This window comes from Macaca thibetana, chromosome 13 (assembly GCF_024542745.1).
Source record: "Macaca thibetana thibetana isolate TM-01 chromosome 13, ASM2454274v1, whole genome shotgun sequence".
Lineage (NCBI taxonomy): Eukaryota > Metazoa > Chordata > Mammalia > Primates > Cercopithecidae > Macaca > Macaca thibetana.
In genome coordinates, this window is record NC_065590.1 from 13,969,183 (window position 1) to 13,974,979 (window position 5,797).

The following is a 5,797-nucleotide window of genomic DNA, read 5'->3' on the forward strand; positions in this document are numbered from 1 at the left end:
CACAGTGTATGTCTAGAAATGTCATCTGGGAGCTAGGGCCTCAAACAGGGGCCTCGCAACTCTGATCAGTGCCCTATCCTGTTGTGGCTGAACTGATATTTTAGTTGTAAGAAGTCCTCCCCATTCTTTCCTCTCCTCTCTTCAGGTGGAAGAAAGGATTATCTTTTGGAGCCACAATCTGTGCAGCCTGGGGTTAGGGGAGGGGTGACACCAGAATGTCCTTGGCTTTCTCAGCTGATGTCTCAGTATGTTGCATGCCCTCACTCCCCAGTCCACTATATCTGGGCTTAGTTCAGCACTACAACTTACCTAAGAGTTGCAGTCTTTATGGCCTAGTCTAGTTGTAAGTTTACTTTCAGGCACACAGTGTTATAGTCCTTTGTGGAGAGGTTTGCAGACACTGAAGTTTGAACTGCTTAGGTCAGGGATTCCCCTCTGCCTAGGGCTGGTTTAAACTCTCCCTCCATGGGTGAGCATCACCTAAGTTTGGTCCAGTTTTCCTTTCTGTCCTAACAGGACAGCATTGAGTTCAATCCCTCACAATTTCTGTGTTCTCCCTCCCTCAGTGCCCACTGATGCTCCTGGCACCATGCTACTACGGGTGGGGGATGCGTGGCATACATGATTCAGGACTCTCTTTCTTTCTTTCTTTCTTTCTTTCTTTCTTTCTTTCTTTCTTTCTTTCTTTCTTTCTTTCTTTCTTTCTTTCTTTCTTTCTTTCTTTCTTTCTTTCTTTCTTTCTCTTTCTTTCTTTCTTTCTTTTATATCTTCAGTGTCTCTTTCAGTGATTTGAAGTTAAAACCAAGTACTGTGAGCCCTCACCTGATTTGTTGGTCCTTATGAAATGTTTTTTCTCATAGGTGGTTGTTAACTTAGTGTCCTTGCTGGGGGGTAGGCACGTAAGACAATGAGTAGAGCTTTCTATTCTGCCATTTTGCTCTGCCTTCCCTCCAGGGAGGCTTGCATTTGGGGCCCTCACCCTGTGCAAAGTCTCCATGGGTGTCCTGCTCACAGAGGATGGGCAGCATCTCCAACCTCCAAACTAATAATTGTGATGGAGAAATCACTAGAATTTTGTTGGAGGTGTGTTCCCGCTTATGAATATATTTTGTAGTCTCCTCATTCTTTGTTTTACAAGCTCTTTCCTATAAACTATCTTTTCATTGTTTTTGGACTTTTTAGTTTAAAATATAATTTTAATTTCACTATGTTTAGTCACCATATTGAAGACTGTGGAGTAAAATCAATAGATTTTTGGTTGGATGTTTGTGCCTACTAATGAAAAGAACTATAAAAAGTCTCTGAAGGCTTGTCATTCTTTCTAGATATCACAAACTCTTTTCTATAAAATATGCTTTCTTTTTGATATTTATGCTTAGAAATACAATTTTAACTTCACTCACCATGGAATCCATCATCCTTTAAGAGATAAGTAATTCTGATGTGGCTCATTTCTTTAACCAAAAAAAAAAAAAAAGATATTTTGTGCTGTTGATTCAAACATTCCTTTACTTTCCCATCATATCACATCATGAAATGTAACTGACATGCACATTAATAGCTCACAAACATTTTTAGAACATTTTTAAGTGGAATATGGGCAAAACATATATTTTCTCTACAATCACTATTGGAATATGGGAATCAGATTTCTGTTTAGATAATGACCACATCCTATGAAAATAATACATTTACTTATTATTTCAAAACCTTTTATTGTTTTTATGACAATTTAATACCAAAATTGTCATTTCTGAATTATTGTTAAGTCTGAAAAGAAATCTCCATATCCTGGGACAGTGATTCAGCAGTTGAAAGGCCAAAAGAATCACCGCAAAAAAAAAAAAAAAAAAAAAAAAGAAAGAACACAATACAAAAGTACATATTAAGAACGTTGGTGTGAAGGGTGACAGTGTGGAGGCCACAGGTACTCGCCACGATGGGCAGCACCTTAGCTAAGATCATGGAGACAGAAGCCGAGATGACTCAGACTCAAAAGAACAAGGCCACAGCACACCACCTAGGGCTACTTAAAGCTCGTCTTGCTAAGCTTCGTCGAGAACTCATTACTCCAAAGGGTGCTGGTGGTGGAGATCCAGGAGAAGGTTTTGATGTGGCCAAGAGAGGTGATGCTAGAACTGGATTTGTTGGTTTTTCATCTGTGGCGAAGTCGACACTGCTTAGTAACCTGGCAGGGGTATATTCTGAGGTGGCAGCCTATGAATTCACTACTCTGACCACTGTGCCTGGTGTCATCAGACACAAAGGTGCCAAGATCCAGCTCCTGGATCTCCCAGGTATCATTAAAGGTGCCAAGGATGGGAAAGGTAAAGGTCAAGTCATTGCAGTGGCCCAAACCTATAACTTGATCCTGATTGTTCTGGATGTCCTGAAACCTTTGGGACATAAGAAGATAAATGAAAATGAGCTGGAAGGCTTTGGCATTCGCTTGAACAGCAAACTCCCCAACATTGGCTTTAAGAAGAAAGAGAAGGGAGGCATTAATCTCACAGTCACTTGCCCCCAGAGTGAGCTGGATGCTGAAACTGTGAAGAGCATTCTGGTCAAATACAAGATTCATAATGCCGATGTGACTCTACGTAGTGATGCTACAGCTGATGACCTCATTGATGTGTTGGAAGGAAACAGAGTTTATATACCCTGTATCCACGTGTTAAATAAGATAGACTGAATCTCTATTGAGGAATTGGATATCATCTATAAGGTTCCTCACTGTGTACCCATCTCTGCCCATCACCGCTGGAATTTTGATGACCTATTGGAAAAGATCTGGGACTATCTGAAACTAGTGAGAATTTACACCAAACTCAAAGGCCAATTACCAGATTACCCATCCCCACTGGTGCTTCCTTACTCCAGGACCACAGTGGAGGGTTTCTGCATGAAGAGTCACAAAAATCTTACAAAGAATTTAAATATGCTCTGGTCTGGGGTCTCTCTGTGAAACACAATCCTCAGAAAATGGGTAAAGACCATACGTTGGAGGACGAGGATGTCAGTTAAATTGTGAAAAAGTGAAACCTTTCCCCTTTCCCATCTGCTGGGCAAACCACAACAGCCTTCCCCATGATCAAGCACCCTACCCCAGTTCTTTCTGGTTTTGGCGGTCACTGGATCAGGATCCAGGGGAGGGAGATGGAGGCACCCAAACTGGAACTTCATTTGTCTTACCTTGATGTCACCTTGTATGTTGAACTGCATAAAACACCTGGTAGGCTGGTCAGCTATATACAAAAAAAAAAAAAAGGACATCAGAGAACAGTGAAAGAAATGAGCACTCAGTGATCTGAAATTCCAATTCCATAGTGAAAAGAATTCTATCTAATTGAACTGATACTCACCTGACGTATTGTCCTCTATCATATCTTCGAAGTTTGCATGTGCACACAGCTCTGACTTGACACATACAGAGGAACACTCCTGAGAGAGGAGAATCTGGCTGAGCCTTAGGAGTTGCACAGAACAACCTTTGCACTTAGCCCATGTTTTCCATGGGACATTGGCTGTTGTTTGATTATACATGGAGTCTATGGATACTAGGCTACAAAAGTAGAAACTCCCCATACTCAGGGCTCAAGGAGTTTTTGTTGTTGTTGTTGTTTTGCCCATAATTCTGGTCAGGCCATTCTTACAACATGTGTAAATCATGGATGTTGGTGTCAATCTCCAAAGCTCTCCTGTTGATATTTGCTCTACTGAGCCATCTGGTTAGCATGTCACTGCATGATAGATATTTCCAAACCTAGACACTTTGTCTCTTCGGGGCTATATTAGTTTCACTGGGATTGAGTCACAGGACCTTGGGTCTCTTTGCAAAGAAACTCCAATAGACACTTGATAATTGCAGACTGATATGGTCTGGGTATTTTTCCCTTTCAAATCTAATATTAAAATGTGATCCCCAGTGTTGAAGGTAGGGCTTAGTGGGAGGTGTTTGGGTCATGGGGGCAGATCTCTCAGGAATGGCTTGGTGCCTTCTCCAAGGTAACAAGTTCACCTGGCAGATGGTTGTTTAAAGAACTTGGCAACTCCCTGACTCTCTCTCTCTCTTGCTCCCTCTCACCATGTGATAAGCTGGCTCCCCTTTTGCCTTCAGCCATGATTGTAAATTGCCTGAGGCACTCACCGGAAGCAGATGCCTGCACGATGATTCATGTACAGCCCACAGAACCATAAGCCAAATAAATCTCTTTACTTGATAAATTAACCAGCCTCAGATATTCCTTTACAGTAACAAAAGTGGACTAACACACAGACCTAAAATTCTTCTTGATGAACTACATACCTTTGAAACTTGCAGTCTGCAGGCTCCACCTAGGAATAGTGGTTCCTTCAACTCTGTGATTCTTCACAAGAAACACATCTGGCCTCTTTTCTGGGTTCATATCATCAATTCCCAATACTCACCACTCTCCATAACTCCACCAAATACAAGGCAAATAGCTGGTTATTGGAACACACTTGACTTCGACTATGTTCCCTTCATTTTCTCATTCCTGCAGTCAGCCCACAATCTTAAAATTCTTATGTATCAGGAAAGGGAAAAAATCTCATTCTGTGTTATTCTAGTACTATACGAGAAAAATCTATAATCTGTCTTCTAGTTTAGGCTTTTGTTTTTAAAATACAACATTTGGAATTTCAGTAACTACCTTATTTTATCAGCAACAGGCAACTGAAACAAGCAAAAGAATTTTAACATTAGGATATTCTGTCTTCCATAAATTCAAAGAAATCTACAAGGAGGCTCAACTCCAAGATTTTTTGAATTGTCCTCAGCCTGCTCTCCCTGAGGACAGCTTTGTAGAATGCTCTCTCCACCACCAATATGTGGTGGAAAAATAACTTGTGAAAAGGGAAAGCAGGAAGTTGGGAAAATTGAAAAATACTAATTTTTTCATGTTACCAAATATAATCCTCTTAAATGTATGCTTAAAACTGCCAAACCTCAAAAAGGTATTCAATAAGTGTTGCTGGAAATCTGTGTTAATTGTCTGGCTATTAAGCTGTTTAAGTCTTATTGCCAGATGTAGGCAAGGCAGGGAGGATGAGAATGAGATTTCCCTCAGCTCTTCCTCAGTACTACTGACTGCTTGTTCTGAAAGCACTTGGATTATCTCTATTTTTCTTTGGCTTAAACCATGCCAAGGCTGTGGCAGCTGACAGGGCTGTGGATGAGTTTTGTCTGAGGTATCCATGGACAGAGTCCTCAGATGTACCTTATTTCCCGGAGTTCTCCAACATTTTCATCTCGTACAGACATATTCTGCTGTGCTGCTCCCTAGACACACAACCCACTTGGAGCAGGTGGGCCAACCCCCGCAGGGAGGTTTGTGTTCAGGGCTCTATCACTGTAGGAGGCCAGTGTGTAACTTGCATGTAGTAATAAACCCCAACATCCTCAGCCTCCACTACGCTAATTCTGAGTGTGAAATCTGTCCCTGCCCCGCTGCCGCTGAACCTGTCTGGGGCCCCAGAGTTCCAGTTAGAAACCCAATAAATCGGATGCCTTGGATGCTGGCCTGGCTTCTGCAGAAACCAATAGAAATAGGTTTTTCCATCACTATGCAGGAGACTCTGACTAGACTAGCAGGAGATGGAGGCCGGCTCTCCAGGGTTGACGGGTAGGGAGTGTGGAGTCTGGGTCAACTCAATATCTCCAATGGATCTTGAAATAATAGGAGAGAAATGGAAGATTATGTACAAAAATTGCTCTTGTGAAGCAATTTTAAATAATTTTTCGTTTATTTATTTCAGGATAGCTCAATTTTTGTAA

General features: G+C 41.5%; 1 pseudogene; it reads left to right on the plus strand.

Annotated features, from left to right (window-relative positions):
- The first annotated feature begins 1,939 nt into the window (after nt 1-1,939).
- Nucleotides 1,940-3,039, plus strand: LOC126934447 (developmentally-regulated GTP-binding protein 1-like; annotated as a pseudogene).
- Nucleotides 3,040-5,797: the final 2,758 nt, after the last annotated feature.